This window comes from Amia ocellicauda, unplaced genomic scaffold, assembly GCF_036373705.1.
Source record: "Amia ocellicauda isolate fAmiCal2 unplaced genomic scaffold, fAmiCal2.hap1 HAP1_SCAFFOLD_35, whole genome shotgun sequence".
Taxonomy (NCBI): Eukaryota; Metazoa; Chordata; class Actinopteri; order Amiiformes; family Amiidae; genus Amia; species Amia ocellicauda.
The window spans coordinates 537,440-557,051 of record NW_027102920.1 but is presented as its reverse complement, the minus strand read 5'-3'; the positions used below and the strand labels follow the sequence as shown (position 1 = coordinate 557,051).

Sequence of the window (19,612 nt, the reverse complement as noted above, 5' to 3'; positions counted from 1 at the left end):
ATAATCCCTTGTGCCAGATTGAGTCAAATGCCTTTCTAAAGTCTACAAAACAGGCAAATATTTTTCCTTTATTGTTTTGGGTATATTTATTTATGAGGGTGTGTAGAGTGTAAATATGATCGGTTGTGCGGTGTTTTGGTAGGAAGCCAATCTGACTCTTATTCAGGACACTGTGCTTGGTAAGGAAGGCCAGTATCTGGGCGTTGATGATACTGCAGAACACCTTCCCCAGGTTACTGCTCACACAGCTGCCCCAGTAGTTATTGGGGTCTAATTTGTCTCCACTTTTAAAAATCGGGGTGATCAATCCTTGATTCCCGACCTCAGGGAAACACCCGGCTCTCAGCACCAGGTTAAAGAGTTTGAGCAGAGCCTCCTGCAGCTGCGGGCTGCTGTGCTTCAGCATCTCAGGGCTGATGCTGTCGGGGCCGCTGGCTTTCCTGGGTTTGAGGATTTTGAGTTGATGTTTTAGTTCCTGTATTGTAAATGGGTTATCTAAGGGATTTTGGTTATTCTTAATGATTTCTTCCAATTTATTTAGGTTTTTTAATATTTTAACCTGTTCTGGCTTTGGATTGTTTTCAACATTTTGGTAAAGTTTTTCAAAGTGTGTTTTCCAGATTTCTCCATTTTGAATTGGTATTTCATTTTTTGTTTTTGGGGTATTTATTCTGCCCATATAGTGGTCTTTTTTCTTACTGAGGAGTTGTTTGTAGTGCCGCAGGGCCTGGCAGTAGCTGAGGCGAGCCTCCTGGTTGTCGGGCTCTCTGTGTTTAGTGTTGGAGAGATGTCTCAGGTGTTTCCTAGAAGTTTCACACTCCTGGTCACACCACTGTTCTTTTTTTCTTTTAGACGAATTCATATTTTGTTTTTTAATTGTTTTAATGTTTGATTTTAAAGCCAGTCTCTCAAATATTTCATTCAGTGTTTTGGTGGCTGAGTTTATTCCGTTTTGGTTTATTTGATAGTGTGAGGATTGATATCTGTCTAACATGTTTTCAATCTCATCACTATTCAGGGCTCTTGTGTAGTTCTCTGTGCTGGGCTCTGACCATCTCTAACTGGGTGGCAGGGAGACCAGTTTTGTGGGAAGTTTGGCTCTGACTTGTGGCTGCGCTGATCTTTTTAGGTAAAGTGTTATTTGGCTGTGGTCTGATAGTGGAGATTGTTGTCTGACTATAAACGCATTGTTGGCTTGTGGGTCCAGGTCAGTTATGGCGTAGTCCACCACACTGCTGCCCAGAGCCGAGCAGTATGTGAATCTCCCCAGAGAGTACCCCCTGGTCCTGCCATTGATGATATATAGACCCAGGCTTTTACATAGGCGCACTACCTGCTTCCTGCTCTTGTTTACCACGCTGTCGTGGCTGTGTCAGTGTGGAGGTGTGTGTGTGGCACAGCGGGGAGTCTCCGAACAGGTGTGTGTTCCCCTCTGTATTGATGTAGTCCATCTCTCTGCCAGTCCTGGCATTGAGATCGCCACACAGCAGTACAGAGCCCAGGGTCTGGAAGTGGCAGATTTCGTTTTGAAGCTCATGAAAGCCTTCCTCATTATAGTAGGGGGAGTCTGCGGGTGGCATATAAATTGCACATAGGTATATATCTGTGTTATTTTGTAGGGTGTCTTTTCTGATTTTCATCCACAGGTGTGTGTCTCCTCTCTGTACTGGGCATAGGGCTGCTCGGAGCTCCTCCCTGTACCACACGATAATCCCCCACGAGGCCCTGCCACACCTGACTTTGGGTTTTTTATAGGAGGGCACAATCAGCTCCCTGTATCCATTGTATCCATCCAGTGTATAGACATATCTGCACAGCACCAAGTCTCTACAAGAATGAAAACATCTGAACTATTTACAGTGTTGATCAGTTCAGGGCCTGTGCTCTTCATTCCAAAAGTTGAGGAGCGTAAACCCTGCATATTCCAACTGCTTATTTTAAAGGACATGTTAATATATTTTATTATACTTGTCTCTTCTACATAAGAAAGTTTAATTTGTGGTCTACAACTGATATTATATTACTATTAATAATTATATATGGATATACATAATAATCACTCAAAGATTTTATCTTTGCATCAAAATATCAGAATAATTAAATCACATTTTTTCTTACTCTCCATCTCCACAACCATATATATGTGTGTTGAGGCTCAGTTAACTCAGCAGTGTGGTACAGATGACACTGAGGAGTTGCCTTATCTGGGCCAGCTGGGCAGCATCGGGCCTCCAGGCTCTGGAAGCCGCTGCTGCGTGGCTGTGTGGCTGTGCTGGTCCCCGGCTGTCCGCTCTGCTGTGCTGGACGGGCCCTCTGGGGATGGGGGGGTGGGGAATGGGGCCGCGGGGTCTCAGGGGCTGGGGCTGGGGTGGAGCCGGTGGCTGGGGATGTGGCCGGGGGCTGGGGGGTTTGCTCCTGGTCTCGAGGTGGGGGTGTGTGGGGTTTCGGCCCAGGGTTGTGTCCTTGAGGACCTTTGAGATGATCCTCACACCCGTCTTGTTGAGGTGGACGTGGTCATACAGGTGATGTGGCTGGATGTCTCAGTGGTGTGCCAGGTGGACGTTGGGGAGGAGGGCACATCTTCGGGACACTTCTGCGTTGATGGCCTGGATGATGTGCAGGGGCACGTCTGTGCGGGGCAGCAGTGTGGAGATGGAAATTTTGGCAGTTGGGAATTCCTCTGTGGCTTTCGTTGCTACCTGTCTCAGGGCTGAGGCCACATCGCCCCTGCGGGCACTCAGGTCGTTAGTGCCGGTGTGGATGAGGATGTGTTTGACTTGGCAAAGCCTCCTCTTGGAGAGCAGCTCCAGGGCTCTCTGTGCTGTGGAGCACCAAAGCTTTTTCACTTTTCGCCCAGGGAAGAGGCGCCTCTCAACCAGGAACTTCCCATTGGAGTCGCTCAGAATGACCACCTCTGCGTTGACCTGCCACTCCGGGTTTGCGTCGGGAGTGGTGGGGGCAGCGGGTGTGTTTTGGGGGAGTGGCGTTTCAGGGGGTTGTGTATTAGTGGCAGGTCTGGTGATAGTGGGTGTGTCAGGAGTGGTGGGGAGTGTGGGTGGATCAGTGGGTGCGTCAGGGGTTGGAGGTGTTGTGGGGTCAGTGCAGTGCAGTCTCTGTGCTCCAGTGATGTGTAGCTCCTCTCTTAGCTCCTCCAGCTGGCTCTGCAGGCTCCTTAGCTGGCTGTGCTGGGGTGTCCTGGTCAGCTCCTCCCTCGCTCTGCGCAGCTCCGTCCTCAGGGTTTGGCTCTGCTCCTCCAGGTCTCTCACTGCTGCTCTCAGCTCATGGATCTCAGCCTTGTGCTGCATCTTTAGTCTGTGCATCTCATCCCGGAGCTGATCGCACAAGGAGGTCTGGGCCAGGGTGCTCAAGGTCTGCTCCCTGAACTCCGCAAACTCCAGCTCCAGCACTGATAGGCATTCCTTTAGTGTTTTAATGTTGCTGGAGAGTTTTGGGGAGACAGGGGGGCAGTCTGTGGGAGATGGGGCACTGTCTGGCTCCGTGTGGCTGGGGGCAGACTGCAGGGTGGCCGGCTCTGGCTCTTGTTTCTCTACCTCAGTCTGCTGCTTTGAGGTGTGGAAGCCGAGAGCTAATTGGTCCAGGCTGCTCTCGCTGCCCTGCACCATGATGGTCCCGTTGTGGTATACATTAAAAGTGAGCATCACACTGTCTGTGTCTTTCTCTACCAGCACTGAGATCTGCCTGCCTCTGCTAATGCCCCTCTTGTTGTTATTGGGGTATGTCTGGCACAGGGTTTTGTGAAAGGCGGTGTAGAACAGTAGATTGTTCTTGACCCTGTTTTCTCCTTTACCGGTGTAGTCTAGGATGAGGGTCTCAGGAGATGCTCTCATCACAGCTTGTTTGTAGTCCTTCTTAGCCTGTGCAGAGCGAATGTCTTCAGGGTATCGGATTTCAAAAGGCAGCTCTGCAGTCAGACTGCTGTTCGATAGATTTCTATCAGTCTCAGTGGCAGTTGGGCTCTCTCCTACTGTCACTCTATTCAAATCGGAGCTCTGCATTTTCATTGGCTGAGTCAACTACTGAGAATGCTTATTTATTTTATTAATACATATTTTTTTGTTTAATTATTTGTCTCTTACCTCCAATTCTTGTCTTCAGCTTTTCTTTTCTGACTTTTCTTCCTGAACTGTCTCTCTGCTTTCTTCTTTTTGTGTTTCTCTTAAAATTATTATTTTTTGAATACTTTTTCTTCTGAATTTCTATTCCATGTCTTCTGTGTATGTTTATAGTGCTATATATTCATTTGTAAATCACAAATTAAATCCGCTTATGTATAAAAACAAATGTTTTTTAGGAGCTCATATTCCTCCCTCTCTCTCTCTCTCTCTCTCTCTCTCTCAATTAATTTCATTTGTATTGTCAAAGCAATTGGACATACATACACATCCATACATATACACTCACCTAAAGGATTATTAGGAACACCTGTTCAATTTCTCATTAATGCAATTATCTAATCAACCAATCACATGGCAGTTGCTGCAATGCATTTAGGGGTGTGGTCCTGGTCAAGACAATCTCCTGAACTCCAAACTGAATGTCTGAATGGGAATGAAAGGTGATTTAAGCAATTTTGAGCGTGGCATGGTTGTTGGTGCCAGACGGGCCGGTCTGAGTATTTCACAATCTGCTCAGTTACTGGGATTTTCACGCACAACCATTTCTAGGGTTTACAAAGAATGGTGTGAAAAGGGAAAAACATCCAGTATGCGGCAGTCCTGTGGGCGAAAATGCCTTGTTGATGCTAGAGCTCAGAGGAGAATGGGCCGACTCGATTCAAGCTGATAGAAGAGCAACTTTGACTGAAATAACCACTCGCTACAACCGAGGTATGCAGCAAAGCATTTGTGATGCCACAACACGTACAACCTTGAGGCGGATGGGCTACAACAGCAGAAGACCCCACTGGGTACCACTCATCTCCACTACAAATAGGAAAAAGAGGTGAGACATTCAGATGGTAGAGTCAGAATTTGGCGTAAACAGAATGAGAACATGGATCCATCATGTCTTGTTACCACTGTGCAGGCTGGTGGTGGTGGTGTAATGGTGTGGGGGATGTCTTCTTGGCACACTTTAGGCCCCTTAGTGCCAATTGGGCATCGTTTAAATGCTACGGCCTACCTGAGCATTGTTTCTGACCATGTCCATCCCTTTTTGACCACCATGTACCCATCCTCTGATGGCTACTTCCAGCAGGATAATGCACCATGTCACAAAGGTCGAATCATTTCAAATTGGTTTCTTGAACATGACAATGAGTTCACTGTACTAAACTGGCCCCCACAGTCACCAGATCTCAACCCAATAGAGCATCTTTGGGATGTGGTGGAACGGGAGCTTCGTGCCCTGGATGTGCATCCCACAAATCTCCATCAACTGCAAGATGCTATCCTATCAATATGGGCCAACATTTCTAAAGAATGCTTTCAGCACCTTGTTGAATTAATGCCACGTAGAATTAAAGCAGTTCTGAATGCGAAAGGGGTTCAAACACAGTATTAGTATGGTGTTCCTAATAATCCTTTAGGTGAGTTCATCGTAGCTCTTAATACTCTCTTTCTGTCTGGAGGAGATATAATTGAAGTATTGTACACGTACCCGGCTACTTTCAACACCCTTTGCTGCACTGATATTTTTCCCTCCATTTTTCTTTTTTCTTTTTTATTTTGCTGGAAGTTCCGTCAATACCCTCCAGCCTTTAAGAGACATCATGCAGCCAGGCCTCTTGGCTTGAGGCCACACCGTCCTGAACGCGCCCGATCTCATCAGATCTCGGAAGCAAAACGGGGCAGGTCCTGGTCAGTACTTGGATGGGTGACCTCCTGGAAATACCAGGTGCTGCTAGCTTTTTCGTCTCCTGGGTAACTTCATCGTAGCTCTTAATACTCTCTTTCTGTCTGGAGGAGATATAATTGAAGTATTGTACACGTACCCAGCTACTGTCAACACCTTTTGCTGCACTGATATTATTCCATCCATTTTTCTTTTTTTTTTTTTTTTTTTGCTGGAAGTACCGTCAATACCCGCCAACCTTTAAGAGACATCATGCAGACAGGCCTCTCGGCTTGTGGCCACACTGTCCTGAATGCACGCGATCTCGTCTGATCTCGGAAGCTAAACGGGGCAGGGCCTGGTCAGTACTTTGATGGGAGACCTCCTAGAAATACCAGGTGCTGCAAGCTTTTTACGTCTCCTGGGTAACTTCATCGTAGCTCTTAATACTCTCTTTCAGTCTGCAGGAGATATAATTGAAGAATTGTACATGTACCCGGCTACTTTCAACACCCTTTGCTGCACTGATATTTTTCCATCCATTTTTCTTTTTTTTTTTTTTGCTGGAAGTTCCGTCAATACCCGCCAACCTTTAAGAGACATCATGCAGCCAGGCCTCTCGGCTTGCGGACACAAAGTCCTGAACGCGCCCGATCTCGTCAGATCTCGGAAACTAAACGGGGCAGGGCCTGGTCAGTACTTCGATGGGAGACCTCCTAGAAATACCAGGTGCTGCCAGCTTTTTACGTCTCCTGGGTAACTTCATCGTAGCTCTTAATACTCTGTCTCTGTCTGGAGGAGATATAATTGAAGTATTGTACACGTATCCAGCTACTGTCAACACCCTTTGCTGCACTGATATTTTTCCATCCATTTTTCTTTTTTCTTTTTTTATATTTTTTTTTTGCTGGAAGTTCCGTCAATACCCGCGAACCTTTAAGAGACATCATGCAGCCAGGCATCTCGGCTTGCGGCCACACCGTCCTGAAGACGCAAGATCTCGTCAGATCTCGGAAGAAAAACTGGGCAGGGCCTGGTCAGTAATTGGATGGGTGACCTCCTGGAAATACCAGGTGCTGAAAGCTTTTTACATCTCCTGGGTAACTTCAGCGTAGCTCTTAATACTCTCATTCAGTCTGGAGGAGATATAATTGAAGAATTGTACATGTACCCGGCTACTTTCAACAGCCTTTGCTGCACTGATATTTTTCCATCCATTTTTCTTTTTTTTTTTTTTTTTTGCTGGAAGTTCCGTCAATACCCGCCAACCTTTAAGAGACATCATGCAGCCAGGCCTTTCGGCTTGTGGCCACACCGTCCTGAATGCGCCCGATCTCGTCAGATCTCGGAAGCTAAACGGGGCAGGGCCTGGTCAGTACTTGGATGGGAGAACTCCTAGAAATACCAGGTGCTGCAAGCTTTTTACGTCTCCTGGGTAACTTCATCGTAGCTCTTAATACTCTCTTTCTGTCTCCAGGAGATATAATTGAGGAATTGTACACGTACCCGGCTACTTTCAACACCCTTTGCTGCACTGGTATATTTCCCTCTATTTTTCTTTTTTTTTTTGCTGGCAGTTCCGTCAATACCCGCCAGCCTTTAAGAGACATCATGCAGCCAGGCATCTCGGCTTGCGGCCACACCATCCTGAACGCGCCCGATCTCGTCAGATCTCGGAAGCTAAACGCGGCAGGACCTGGTCAGTACATGAAAGTGAGACCTCCTGGAAATACCTAGTTCTGCAAGCTTTTACGTCTCCTGGGTAACTTTATCGTAGCTCTTAATACTCTCTCTCTGTCTGGAGGAGATATAATTGAAGTATTGTACACGTATCCAGCTACTGTCAACACCCTTTGCTGCACTGATATTTTTCCATCCATTTTTCTTTTTTCTTTTTTTCTTTTTTTTTTTTGCTGGAAGTTCCGTCAATACCCGCCAACCTTTAAGAGACATCATGCAGCCAGGCCTTTCGGCTTGTGGCCACACCGTCCTGAATGCGTCCGATCTCGTCAGATCTCGGAAGCTAAACGGGGCAGGGCCTGGTCAGTACTTGGATGGGAGACCTCCTAGAAATACCAGGTGCTGCAAGCTTTTTACGTCTCCAGGGTAACTTCATCATAGCTCTTAATACTCTCTTTCAGTCTGTAGGAGATATTATTGAAGAATTGTACACGTACCCGGCTACTTTCAAAACCTTTTGCTGCACTGATATTTTTCCCTCCATTTTTCTTTTTTCTTTTTTTTTTTGCTGGAAGTTCCGTCAATACCCGCCAGCCTTAAAGAGACATCATGCAGCTGGGCCTCTTGGCTTTCGGCCACACAGTCCTGAATGCGCATGATATCGTCAGATCTCGGAAGCTAAACGGGGCAGGACCTGGTCAGTACTTGAATGTGAGACCTCCTGGAAATACCAGGTGCTGCAAGCTTTTACGTCTCCTGGGTAACTTTATCGTAGCTCTTAATACTCTCTTTCAGTCTGCAGGAGATATAATTGAAGAATTGTACACGTACCCGGCTACTTTCAACACCCTTTGCTGCACTGGTATATTTCCCTCTATTTTTCTTTTTTTTTTTTGCTGGCAGTTCCGTCAATACCCGCCAGCCTTTAAGAGACATCATGCAGCCAGGCATCTCGGCTTGCGGCCACACCGTCCTGAATGCGCCCGATCTCGTCAGATCTCGGAAGCTAAACGGGGCAGGGCCTGGTCAGTACTTGGATGGGAGACCTCCTAGAAATACCAGGTGCTGCAAGCTTTTTACGTCTCCTGGGTAACTTCATCATAGCTCTTAATACTCTCTTTCAGTCTGTAGGAGATATTATTGAAGAATTGTACACGTACCCGGCTACTTTCAAAACCTTTTGCTGCACTGATATTTTTCCCTCCATTTTTCTTTTTTCTTTTTTTTTTTGCTGGAAGTTCCGTCAATACCCGCCAGCCTTAAAGAGACATCATGCAGCTGGGCCTCTCGGCTTTCGGCCACACCGTCCTGAATGCGCATGATATCGTCAGATCTCGGAAGCTAAACGGGGCAGGGTCTGGTCAGTACTTGGATGGCTGACCTCCTAGAAATACCAGGTGCTGCAAGCTTTTTACGTCTCCTGGGTTACTTCATCGTAGCTCTTAATACTCTCTTTCTGTCTGCAGGAGATATAATTGAAGAATTGTACACGTACCCGGCTACTTTCAAAACCCATTACTGCACTGATATTTTTCCCTCCATTTTTCTTTTTCTTTTTTTTTTTTTTTTTTTTTTTTGCTGGAAGTTCCGTCAATACCCGCCAGCCATTAAGAGACATCATGCAGCCAGGCCTCTCGGCTTGCGGCTACATTGTCCTGAACGCGCCTGATCTCGTTAGATCTCGGAAGCTAAACGGGGCAGGGCCTGATCAGTACTTGGATGGGAGACCTCCAGGAAATACCTGGTGCTGCAAGCTTTATACGTCTCCTGGGAAACTTCATCGTAGCTCTTAATACTCTCTATCTGTCTGGAGGTGTTATAATTGAGAAATTGTACACGTACCCGGCTACTTTCATCAGCCTTTGCTGCACTGGTATTTTTCCCTCTATTTTTTTTTTTTTTTTTTTGCTGGCAGTTCCGTCAATACCCGCCAGCCTTTAAGAGACATCTTGCAGCCAGGCGTCTCGGCTTGCGGCCACACCATCCTGAACGCGCCCGATCTCGTCAGATCTCGGAAGCTAAACGGGGCAGGACCTGGTCAGTACTTGGATGGGAGATCTTCTGGAAATATTAGGTGCTGCCAACTTTTTACGTCTCCTGGGAAACTTCATCGTAGCTCTTAATACTCTCTTTCTGTCTGGAGAATATATAATTGAAGAATTGTACACGTACCCGGCTACTTTCAAAACCCTTTGCTGCACTGGTATTTTTCCCTCTATTTTTCTTTTTTTTTTTTGCTGGCAGTTCCGTTGATACCCGCCAGCCTTTAAGAGACATCATGCAGCCAGGCCTCTTGGCTTGAGGCCACACCGTCCTGAAGACGCAAGATCTCGTCAGATCTCGGAAGAAAAACTGGGCAGGGCCTGGTCAGTAATTGGATGGGTGACCTCCTGGAAATACCAGGTGCTGCAAGCTTTTTACATCTCCTGGGTAACTTCAGCGTAGCTCTTAATACTCTCATTCAGTCTGGAGGAGTTATAATTGAAGAATTGTACATGTACCCGGCTACTTTCAACACCCTGTCCTGCACTGATATTTTTCCCTCCATTTTTCTATTTATTTATTTTTTATTTTTTGCTGGAAGTTCCGTCAATACCCGCCAGCCTTTAAGAGACATCATGCAGCCAGGCCTCTTGGCTTGCGGCCACACCGTCCTGAACACGCCCGATCTCGTCAGATCTCGGTAGCTAAACGGGGCAGGGCCTGGTCAGTACTTGGATGGGAGACCACCTGGAAATACCTGGTGCTGCAAGCTTTTTACGTCTCCTGGGAAACTTCATCGTAGCTCTTAATACTCTCTATCTGTCTGGAGGAGATATAATTGAAGTATTGTACACGTACCCGGCTACTTTCAACAGCCTTTGCTGCACTGATATTTTTCCCTCCATTTTCCATTTTTTTTTTTTTTTTTTTTTGCTGGAAGTTCCGTCAATACCCGCCAGCCTTTAAGAGACATCATGCAGCCAGGCCTCTTGGCTTGCGGCCACACCGTCCTGAACGCGCCCGATCTCATCAGATCTCGGAAGCTAAAGGGGCAGGGCCTGGTCAGTACTTGGATGGGTGACCTCCTGGAAATACCAGGTGCTGCAAGCTTTTTACGTCTCCTGGGTAACTTCATCATAGCTCTTAATACTCTCTTTCAGTCTGCAGGAGATATAATTGAAGAATTGTACACGTACCCGGCAACTTTCAACACCCTTTCCTGCACTGATATTTTTCCCTTCATTTTTCTATTTTTTTTTTTTTTTTTTTGCTGGAAGTTCCGTCAATACCCGCCAACCTTTAAGAGACATCATGCAGCCAGGCCTTTTGGCTTGTGGCCACACCGTCCTGAATGCGCCCGATCTCGTCAGATCTCGGAAGCTAAACGGGGCAGGGCCTGGTCAGTACTTGGATGGGAGACCTCCTAGAAATAACAGGTGCTGCAAGCTTTTTACGTCTCCTGGGTAACTTCATCGTAGCTCTTAATACTCTCTTTCTGTCTGGAGGAGATATAATTGAAGAATTGTACACGTACCCGGCTACTTTCAAAACCCATTACTGCACTGATATTTTTCCCTCCATTATTCTTTTTCTTTTTTTTTTTTTTTTTTTTTGCTGGAAGTTCCGTCAATACCCGCCAGCCATTAAGAGACATCATGCAGCCAGGCCTCTTGGCTTGCGGCCACACCGTCCTGAACGCGCCCGATCTCGTCAGATCTCGGAATTTAAACGGGGCAGGGCCTGGTCAGTACTTTTATGGGTGACCATCTGGAAATACGAGGTGCTGCAAACTTTTTACGTCTCCTGGGTAACTTCATCGTAGCTCTTAATTCTCTCTTTCTGTCTGGAGGAGATATAATTGAAGAATTGTACACGTACCCGGCTACTTTCAACAGCCTTTGCTGCACTGATATTTTTCCCTCCATTTTTCTTTTTTTTTTTTTTTTTTTTGCTGGAAGTTCCGTCAATACCCGCCAGCCTTTAAGAGACATCATGCAGCCAGGCCTCTTGGCTTGCGGCCACATTGTCCTGAACGCGCCTGATCTCGTTAGATCTCGGAATCTAAACGGGGCAGGGCCTGATCAGTACTTGGATGGGAGACCTCCAGGAAATACCTGGTGCTGCAAGCTTTTTACATCTCCTGGGAAACTTAATCGTAGCTCTTAATACTCTCTATCTGTCTGGAGGTGTTATAATTGAGGAATTGTACACGTACCCGGCTACTTTCATCAGCCTTTGCTGCACTGGTATTTTTCCCTCTATTTTTCTTTTTTTTTTTTGCTGGCAGTTCCGTCAATACCCGCCAGCCTTTAAGAGACATCATGCAGCCAGGATCTCGACTTGCGGCCACACCATCCTGAACGCGCCCGATCTCGTAAGATCTCGGAAGCTAAACGGGGCAGGGCCTGGTCAGTACTTGGATGGCTGACCTCCTAGAAATACCAGGTGCTGCAAGCTTTTTACGTCTCCTGGGTAACTTCATCGTAGCTCTTAATACTCTCTTTCTGTCTGGAGGAGATATAATTGAAGTATTGTACACGTACCCAGCTACTTTCAACACCCATTGCTGCACTGATATTTTTCCCTCCATTTTTCTTTTTCTTTATTATTATTTCTGGAAGTTCCGTCAATATCCGCCAGCCTTTAAGATACATCATGCAACCAGGCCTCTCGGCTTGCGGACACACAGTCCTGAACGCGCCCGATCTCGGAAGATCTCAGAAACTAAACGGGGCAGGACCTGGTCAGTACTTGGATGGGAGATCTTCTGGAAATACCAGGTGCTGCCAGCTTTTTACGTCTCCTGGGGAACTTCATCGTAGCTCTTAATACTCTCTTTCTGTCTGGAGAATATATAATTGAAGAATTGTACACGTACCCGGCTACTTTCAACACCCTTTGCTGCACTGGTATTTTTCCCTCTATTTTTCTTTTTTTTTTTTGCTGGCAGTTCCGTCAATACCCGCCAACCTTTAAGAGACATCATGCAGCCAGGCCTCTCGGCTTGCGGCCACACCGTCCTGAACGCGCCCGATCTCGTAAGATCTCGGAATTTAAACGGGGCAGGGCCTGGTCAGTACTTGGATGGGTGACCTCCTGGAAATGCCAGGTGCTGCAAGCTTTTTACGTCTCCTGGGTAACTTCATCGTAGCTCTTAATACTCTCTTTCTGTCTGGAGGAGATATAATTGAAGAATTGTACACGTACCCGGCTACTTTCAAAACCCATTACTGCACTGATATTTTTCCCTCCATTATTCTTTTTCTTTTTTTTTTTTTTTTTTTTTGCTGGAAGTTCCGTCAATACCCGCCAGCCATTAAGAGACATCATGCAGCCAGGCCTCTCGGCTTGCGGCCACACCGTCCTGAACGCGCCCGATCTCGTCAGATCTCGGAATTTAAACGGGGCAGGGCCTGGTCAGTACTTTTATGGGTGACCATCTGGAAATACGAGGTGCTGCAAACTTTTTACGTCTCCTGGGTAACTTCATCGTAGCTCTTAATTCTCTCTTTCTGTCTGGAGGAGATATAATTGAAGAATTGTACACGTACCCGGCTACTTTCAACAGCCTTTGCTGCACTGATATTTTTCCCTCAATTTTTCTTTTTTTTTTTTTTTTTTTTGCTGGAAGTTCCGTCAATACCCGCCAGCCTTTAAGAGACATCATGCAGCCAGGCCTCTTGGCTTGCGGCCACATTGTCCTGAACGCGCCTGATCTCGTTAGATCTCGGAATCTAAACGGGGCAGGGCCTGATCAGTACTTGGATGGGAGACCTCCAGGAAATACCTGGTGCTGCAAGCTTTTTACATCTCCTGGGAAACTTAATCGTAGCTCTTAATACTCTCTATCTGTCTGGAGGTGTTATAATTGAGGAATTGTACACGTACCCGGCTACTTTCATCAGCCTTTGCTGCACTGGTATTTTTCCCTCTATTTTTCTTTTTTTTTTTTGCTGGCAGTTCCGTCAATACCCGCCAGCCTTTAAGAGACATCATGCAGCCAGGATCTCGACTTGCGGCCACACCATCCTGAACGCGCCCGATCTCGTAAGATCTCGGAAGCTAAACGGGGCAGGGCCTGGTCAGTACTTGGATGGCTGACCTCCTAGAAATACCAGGTGCTGCAAGCTTTTTACGTCTCCTGGGTAACTTCATCGTAGCTCTTAATACTCTCTTTCTGTCTGGAGGAGATATAATTGAAGTATTGTACACGTACCCAGCTACTTTCAACACCCATTGCTGCACTGATATTTTTCCCTCCATTTTTCTTTTTCTTTATTATTATTTCTGGAAGTTCCGTCAATATCCGCCAGCCTTTAAGATACATCATGCAACCAGGCCTCTCGGCTTGCGGACACACAGTCCTGAACGCGCCCGATCTCGGAAGATCTCAGAAACTAAACGGGGCAGGACCTGGTCAGTACTTGGATGGGAGATCTTCTGGAAATACCAGGTGCTGCCAGCTTTTTACGTCTCCTGGGGAACTTCATCGTAGCTCTTAATACTCTCTTTCTGTCTGGAGAATATATAATTGAAGAATTGTACACGTACCCGGCTACTTTCAACACCCTTTGCTGCACTGGTATTTTTCCCTCTATTTTTCTTTTTTTTTTTTGCTGGCAGTTCCGTCAATACCCGCCAGCCTTTAAGAGACATCATGCAGCCAGGCATCTCGGCTTGCGGCCACACCATCCTGAACGCGCCCGATCTCGTCAGATCTCGGAAGCTAAACGGGGCAGGACCTGGTCAGTACTTGATTGTGAGACATCCTGGAAATACCTAGTGCTGCAAGCTTTTACGTCTCCTGGGTAACTTTATCGTTGCTCTTTATACTCTCTATCTGTCTGGAGGAGATATAATTGAAGTATTGTACACGTACCCGTCTACTTTCAACACCCTTTGCTGCACTGATATTTTTACCACCATTTCTCTTTTTTTTTTTGCTGGAAGTTCCGTCAATACCCGCCAGCCTTTAAGAGACATCATGCAGCCAGGCCTCTTGGCTTGCGGCCACATTGTCCTGAACGCGCCCGATCTCCTCAGATCTCGGAAGCTAAACGGGGCAGGGCCTGATCAGTACTTTGATGGGAGACCTCCAGGAAATACCTGGTGCTGCAAGCTTTTAACGTCTCCTGGGAAACTTCATCGTAGCTCTTAATACTCTCTATCTGTCTGGAGGTGTTATAATTGAGGAATTGTACATGTACCCGGCTACTTTCAACAGCCTTTGGTGCACTGATATTTTTCCCTGCATTTTTCTTTTTTTTTTTTTGCTGGAAGTTCCGTCAATACCCGCCAGCCTTTAAGAGACATCATGCAGCCAGGCCTCTTGGCTTGCGGCCACATTGTCCTAAACGCGCCTGATCTCGTCAGATCTCGGAAGCTAAACGGGGCAGGGCCTGATGAGTACTTGGATGGGAGACCTCCAGGAAATACCTGGTGCTGCAAGCTTTTTACGTCTCCTGGGTAACTTCATCGTAGCTCTTAATACTCTCTATCTGTCTGGAGGTGTTATAATTGAGGAATTGTACACGTACCCGGCTACTTTCAACAGCCTTTACTGCACTGGTATTTTTCCCTCTATTTTTCTTTTTTTTTTTTGCTGGCAGTTCCGTCAATACCCGCCAGCCTTTAAGAGACATCATGCAGCCAGGCATCTCGGCTTGCGGCCACACCATCCTGAACGCGCCCGATCTCGTCAGATCTCAGAAGCTAAACGGGGCAGGACCTGGTCAGTACATGACTGTGAGACCTCCTGGAAATACCTAGTGCTGCAAGCTTTTACGTCTCCTGGGTAACTTTATCGTAGCTCTTAATACTCTCTCTCTGTCTGGAGGAGATATAATTGAAGTATTGTACACGTATCCAGCTACTATCAACACCCTTTGCTGCACTGATATTTTTCCATCCATTTTTCTTTTTTCTTTTTTTCTTTTTTTTTTTTGCTGGAAGTTCCGTAAATACCCGCCAACCTTTAAGAGACATCATGCAGCCAGGCCTTTCGGCTTGTGGCCACACCGTCCTGAATGCGCCCGATCTCGTCAGATCTCGGAAGCTAAACGGGGCAGGGCCTGGTCAGTACTTGGATGGAAGACCTCCTAGAAATACCAGGTGCTGCAAGCTTTTTACGTCTCCTGGGTAACTTCATCGTAGCTCTTAATACTCTCTTTCTGTCTCCAGGAGATATAATTGAAGAATTGTACACGTACCCGGCTACTTTCAACACCCTTTGCTGCACTGGTATATTTCCCTCTATTTTTCTTTTTTTTTTTTGCTGGCAGTTCCGTCAATACCCGCCAGCCTTTAAGAGACATCATGCAGCCAGGCATCTCGGCTTGCGGCCACACCATCCTGAACGCGCCCGATCTCGTCAGATCTCGGAAGCTAAACGGGGCAGGACCTGGTCAGTACATGAATGTGAGACCTCCTGGAAATACCTGGTGCTGCTAGCTTTTACGTCTCCTGGGTAACTTTATCGTAGCTCTTAATACTCTCTATCTGTCTGGAGGAGATATAATTGAAGAATTGTACACGTACCCAGCTACTGTCAACACCCTTTGCTGCACTGATATTTTTCCCTCCATTTTTCTCTTTTTTTTTTTTTTTTTTTGCTGGAAATTCCGTCAATACCCGCCAGCCTTTAAGAGACATCATGCAGCCAGACATCTCGGCTTGCGGCCACACCGTCCTGAACGCGCCCGATCTTGTCAGATCTCGGAAGCTAAACGGGGCAGGACCTGGTCAGTACTTAAATGTGAGACCTCCTGGAAATACCAGGTGTTGCCAGCTTTTTACGTCTCGTGCGGAACTTCATCGTAGCTCTTAATACTCTCTTTCTGTCTGGAGAAGATATAATTGAAGAATTGTACACGTACCCGGCTACTTTCAACAGCCTTTGCTGCACTGATATTTTTCCCTCCATTTCTCTTTTTTTTTTTGCTGGCTGTTCCGTCAATACCCGCCAGTCTTTAAGAGACATCATGCAGCCAGGCATCTCGGCTTGCGGCCACACCGTCCTGAACGCGCCCGATCTCGTCAGATCTCGGAAACTAAACGGGGCAGGGCCTAGTCAGTACTTGTATGGGAGACCTCCTGGAAATACCTGGTGCTGCAAGCTTTTTACGTCTCCTGGGTAACTTCATCGTAGCTCTTAATACTCTCTATCTGTCTGGAGGTGTTATAATTGAGGAATTGTACACGTACCCGGCTATTTTCAACACCCTTTGCTGCACTGATATTTTTCCCTCCATTTTTCTTTTTTCTTTTGTTCTTTGCTGAAAGTTCCGTCAATACCCTCCAGCCTTTAAGAGACATCATGCAGCCAGGACTCTCGGCTTGCGGCCACACCGTTCTGAACGCGCCTGATCTCATCAGATCTCGGAAGCTAAACGGGGCAGGGCCTGGTCAGTACTTGGATGAAAGACCTCCTAGAAATACTAGGTGCTGCAAGCTTTTTACGTCTCCTGGGTAACTTCATCGTAGCTCTTAATACTCTCTTTCTGTCTGGAGGAGATATAATTGAAGTATTGTACACGTACTCAGCTACTGTCAACACCCTTTGCTACACTGATATTTTTCCATCCACTTTTCTTTTTTTTTTTTTTTTTTGCTGGAAGTTCCGTCAATACCCGCCAACATTTAAGAGACATCATGCAGCCAGGCCTCTCGGCTTGCGGCCTCACCGTCCTGAACGCGCCCGATCTCGTCAGATCTCGGAAGCTAAACGGGGCAGGACCTGGTCAGTACTTGAATGTGAGACCTCCTGGAAATACCTTGTGCTGCAAGCTTTTACGTCTCCTGGGTAATTTTATCGTAGCTCTTAATACTCTCTTTCTGTCTGGAGGAGATATAATTGAAGTATTGTACACGTACCCAGTTACTTTCAACACCCTTTGCTGCACTGATATTTTTCCCTCCATTTTTCTATTTTTTATTTTATTTTTTCTTGCTGGAAGTTCCATCAATTCCCTCCAGTGTTTAAGAGACATCATGCAGCCAGGCCTCTTGGCTTGCAACCACACCGTCCTGAACGCTCCCCATCTCGTCAGATCTCGGAAGCTAAATGGGGCAGGGCCTGGTCATTACTTGAATGTGGGACCTCCTGGAAATACCTGGTGCTGCAAGCTTTTTACGTCTCCTGGGTAACTTTATCGTAGCTCTTAACACTCTCTTTCTGTCTGGAGGAGATATAATTGAAGAATTGTTCACGTAACCGGCTACTGTCAACACCCTTTGCTGCACTGATATTTTTCCATCCATTTTTCTTTTTTTTTTTTTTTTTTGCTGGAAGTTCCGTCAATACCCGCCAACCTTTAAGAGACATCATGCAGCCAGGCCTCTCGGTTTGCGGCCACACCGTCCTGAACACGCCCGATCTCGTAAGATCTCGGAAACTAAACGGGGCAGGACCTGGTCAGTACTTGGATGGGAGACCTCCTGGAAATACCTGGTGCTGCAAGCTTTTACGTCTCCTGGGTAACTTTATCGTAGCTCTTAATTCTCTCTTTCTGTCTGGAGGAGATATAATTGAAGAATTGTACACGTACCCAGCTACTGTCAACACCCTTTGCTGCACTGATATTTTTCCCTCCATTTTTCTCTTTTTTTTTTTTTTTTTTGCTGGAAATTCCGTCAATACCCGCCAGCCTTTAAGAGACATCATGCAGCCAGACATCTCGGCTTGCGGCCACACCGTCCTGAACGCGCCCGATCTTGTCAGATCTCGGAAGCTAAATGGGGCAGGGCCTGGTCATTACTTGAATGTGGGACCTCCTGGAAATACCTGGTGCTGCAAGCTTTTTACGTCTCCTGGGTAACTTTATCGTAGCTCTTAACACTCTCTTTCTGTCTGGAGGAGATATAATTGAAGAATTGTTCACGTAACCGGCTACTGTCAACACCCTTTGCTGCACTGATATTTTTCCATCCATTTTTCTTTTTTTTTTTTTTTTTTGCTGGAAGTTCCGTCAATACCCGCCAACCTTTAAGAGACATCATGCAGCCAGGCCTCTCGGTTTGCGGCCACACCGTCCTGAACACGCCCGATCTCGTAAGATCTCGGAAGCTAAACGGGGCAGGACCTGGTCAGTACTTGGATGGGAGACCTCCTGGAAATACCTGGTGCTGCAAGCTTTTACGTCTCCTGGGTAACTTTATCGTAGCTCTTAATTCTCTCTTTCTGTCTGGAGGAGATATAATTGAAGAATTGTACACGTACCCAGCTACTGTCAACACCCTTTGCTGCACTGATATTTTTCCCTCCATTTTTCTCTTTTTTTTTTTTTTTTTTGCTGGAAATTCCGTCAATACCCGCCAGCCTTTAAGAGACATCATGCAGCCAGACATCTCGGCTTGCGGCCACACCGTCCTGAACGCGCCCGATCTTGTCAGATCTCGGAAGCTAAACGGGGCAGGACCTGGTCAGTACTTAAATGTGAGACCTCCTGGAAATACCAGGTGTTGCCAGCTTTTTACGTCTCCTGGGGAACTTCATCGTAGCTCTTAATACTCTCTTTCTGTCTGGAGAAGATATAATTGAAGAATTGTACACGTACCCGGCTACTTTCAACAGCCTTTGCTGCACTGATATTTTTCCCTCCATTTCTCTTTTTTTTTTTTGCTGGCTGTTCCGTCAATACCCGCCAGCCTTTAAGAGACATCATGCAGCCAGGCCTCTTGGCTTGCAACCACACCGTCCTGAACGCGCCCCATCTCGTCAGATCTCGGAAGCTAAACGGGGCAGGGCCTGGTCATTACTTGAATGTGGGACCTCCTGGAAATACCTGGTGCTGCAAGCTTTTTACGTCTCCTGGGTAACTTTATCGTAGCTCATAACACTCTCTTTCTGTCTGGAGGAGATATAATTGAAGAATTGTTCACGTAACCGGCTACTTTCAACACCCTTTGCTGCACTGATATTTTTCCCTCCATTTTTCTATTTATTTTTTTCTTTTTTTTTTGCTGGAAGTTCCGTCAATACCCGCCAGTCTTTAAGAGACATCATGCAGCCAGGACTCTCGGCTTGTGGCCACACCGTACTGAATGCGCCCGATCTCGTCAGATCTCGGAAACTAAACGGGGCAGGGCCTAGTCAGTACTTGTATGGGAGACCTCCTGGAAATACCTGGTGCTGCAAGCTTTTTACGTCTCCTGGGTA

At 46.6% G+C, this 19,612-nt stretch overlaps 8 non-coding genes and 31 pseudogenes across 8 annotated transcripts; all 39 read left to right on the top strand.

Moving 5' to 3' along the window:
- The first annotated feature begins 5,749 nt into the window (after positions 1-5,749).
- On the top strand, positions 5,750-5,868 carry LOC136732883 (uncharacterized; annotated as a pseudogene).
- Positions 5,869-6,084: 216 nt separating this feature from the next.
- On the top strand, positions 6,085-6,203 carry LOC136732792 (uncharacterized; annotated as a pseudogene).
- Positions 6,204-6,415: 212 nt separating this feature from the next.
- Positions 6,416-6,534, top strand: LOC136733136 (uncharacterized; annotated as a pseudogene).
- Positions 6,535-6,759: 225 nt separating this feature from the next.
- On the top strand, positions 6,760-6,878 carry LOC136733088 (uncharacterized; annotated as a pseudogene).
- A 216-nt stretch (positions 6,879-7,094) lies between these two features.
- On the top strand, positions 7,095-7,213 carry LOC136732804 (uncharacterized; annotated as a pseudogene).
- Positions 7,214-7,422: 209 nt separating this feature from the next.
- LOC136733179 (uncharacterized) lies at positions 7,423-7,541 on the top strand (annotated as a pseudogene).
- A 224-nt stretch (positions 7,542-7,765) lies between these two features.
- Positions 7,766-7,884, top strand: LOC136732753 (5S ribosomal RNA). The gene has a single exon (XR_010810033.1). It is a non-coding gene; the product is annotated as a 5S ribosomal RNA (ribosomal RNA).
- Positions 7,885-8,428: 544 nt separating this feature from the next.
- Positions 8,429-8,547, top strand: LOC136732802 (5S ribosomal RNA). Its single transcript, XR_010810063.1, has one exon. It is a non-coding gene; the product is annotated as a 5S ribosomal RNA (ribosomal RNA).
- Positions 8,548-8,763: 216 nt separating this feature from the next.
- Positions 8,764-8,882, top strand: LOC136733158 (uncharacterized; annotated as a pseudogene).
- Positions 8,883-9,110: 228 nt separating this feature from the next.
- LOC136732912 (uncharacterized) lies at positions 9,111-9,229 on the top strand (annotated as a pseudogene).
- A 211-nt stretch (positions 9,230-9,440) lies between these two features.
- LOC136732963 (uncharacterized) lies at positions 9,441-9,559 on the top strand (annotated as a pseudogene).
- A 210-nt stretch (positions 9,560-9,769) lies between these two features.
- Positions 9,770-9,888, top strand: LOC136733081 (uncharacterized; annotated as a pseudogene).
- A 221-nt stretch (positions 9,889-10,109) lies between these two features.
- On the top strand, positions 10,110-10,228 carry LOC136732897 (5S ribosomal RNA). The gene has a single exon (XR_010810072.1). It is a non-coding gene; the product is annotated as a 5S ribosomal RNA (ribosomal RNA).
- Positions 10,229-10,448: 220 nt separating this feature from the next.
- LOC136732760 (5S ribosomal RNA) lies at positions 10,449-10,566 on the top strand. The gene has a single exon (XR_010810040.1). It is a non-coding gene; the product is annotated as a 5S ribosomal RNA (ribosomal RNA).
- Positions 10,567-10,785: 219 nt separating this feature from the next.
- LOC136732737 (5S ribosomal RNA) lies at positions 10,786-10,904 on the top strand. Its single transcript, XR_010810017.1, has one exon. It is a non-coding gene; the product is annotated as a 5S ribosomal RNA (ribosomal RNA).
- A 225-nt stretch (positions 10,905-11,129) lies between these two features.
- On the top strand, positions 11,130-11,248 carry LOC136732952 (uncharacterized; annotated as a pseudogene).
- A 218-nt stretch (positions 11,249-11,466) lies between these two features.
- LOC136732966 (uncharacterized) lies at positions 11,467-11,585 on the top strand (annotated as a pseudogene).
- Positions 11,586-11,794: 209 nt separating this feature from the next.
- On the top strand, positions 11,795-11,913 carry LOC136732832 (uncharacterized; annotated as a pseudogene).
- A 545-nt stretch (positions 11,914-12,458) lies between these two features.
- LOC136732754 (5S ribosomal RNA) lies at positions 12,459-12,577 on the top strand. The gene has a single exon (XR_010810034.1). It is a non-coding gene; the product is annotated as a 5S ribosomal RNA (ribosomal RNA).
- A 225-nt stretch (positions 12,578-12,802) lies between these two features.
- Positions 12,803-12,921, top strand: LOC136732951 (uncharacterized; annotated as a pseudogene).
- A 218-nt stretch (positions 12,922-13,139) lies between these two features.
- On the top strand, positions 13,140-13,258 carry LOC136732965 (uncharacterized; annotated as a pseudogene).
- A 209-nt stretch (positions 13,259-13,467) lies between these two features.
- LOC136732830 (uncharacterized) lies at positions 13,468-13,586 on the top strand (annotated as a pseudogene).
- A 545-nt stretch (positions 13,587-14,131) lies between these two features.
- On the top strand, positions 14,132-14,250 carry LOC136733079 (uncharacterized; annotated as a pseudogene).
- A 208-nt stretch (positions 14,251-14,458) lies between these two features.
- LOC136732862 (uncharacterized) lies at positions 14,459-14,577 on the top strand (annotated as a pseudogene).
- Positions 14,578-14,788: 211 nt separating this feature from the next.
- Positions 14,789-14,907, top strand: LOC136732934 (uncharacterized; annotated as a pseudogene).
- Positions 14,908-15,117: 210 nt separating this feature from the next.
- On the top strand, positions 15,118-15,236 carry LOC136733116 (uncharacterized; annotated as a pseudogene).
- A 224-nt stretch (positions 15,237-15,460) lies between these two features.
- On the top strand, positions 15,461-15,579 carry LOC136732743 (5S ribosomal RNA). The gene has a single exon (XR_010810023.1). It is a non-coding gene; the product is annotated as a 5S ribosomal RNA (ribosomal RNA).
- A 210-nt stretch (positions 15,580-15,789) lies between these two features.
- Positions 15,790-15,908, top strand: LOC136732957 (uncharacterized; annotated as a pseudogene).
- A 218-nt stretch (positions 15,909-16,126) lies between these two features.
- On the top strand, positions 16,127-16,245 carry LOC136733064 (uncharacterized; annotated as a pseudogene).
- Positions 16,246-16,454: 209 nt separating this feature from the next.
- On the top strand, positions 16,455-16,573 carry LOC136732853 (uncharacterized; annotated as a pseudogene).
- Positions 16,574-16,789: 216 nt separating this feature from the next.
- Positions 16,790-16,908, top strand: LOC136732958 (uncharacterized; annotated as a pseudogene).
- A 216-nt stretch (positions 16,909-17,124) lies between these two features.
- Positions 17,125-17,243, top strand: LOC136732973 (uncharacterized; annotated as a pseudogene).
- Positions 17,244-17,463: 220 nt separating this feature from the next.
- Positions 17,464-17,582, top strand: LOC136733135 (uncharacterized; annotated as a pseudogene).
- A 216-nt stretch (positions 17,583-17,798) lies between these two features.
- On the top strand, positions 17,799-17,917 carry LOC136732852 (uncharacterized; annotated as a pseudogene).
- A 217-nt stretch (positions 17,918-18,134) lies between these two features.
- Positions 18,135-18,253, top strand: LOC136733050 (uncharacterized; annotated as a pseudogene).
- Positions 18,254-18,469: 216 nt separating this feature from the next.
- On the top strand, positions 18,470-18,588 carry LOC136732745 (5S ribosomal RNA). Its single transcript, XR_010810025.1, has one exon. It is a non-coding gene; the product is annotated as a 5S ribosomal RNA (ribosomal RNA).
- A 217-nt stretch (positions 18,589-18,805) lies between these two features.
- On the top strand, positions 18,806-18,924 carry LOC136733062 (uncharacterized; annotated as a pseudogene).
- Positions 18,925-19,134: 210 nt separating this feature from the next.
- On the top strand, positions 19,135-19,253 carry LOC136733114 (uncharacterized; annotated as a pseudogene).
- Positions 19,254-19,475: 222 nt separating this feature from the next.
- Positions 19,476-19,594, top strand: LOC136732953 (uncharacterized; annotated as a pseudogene).
- The last annotated feature ends 18 nt before the right edge of the window (positions 19,595-19,612 follow it).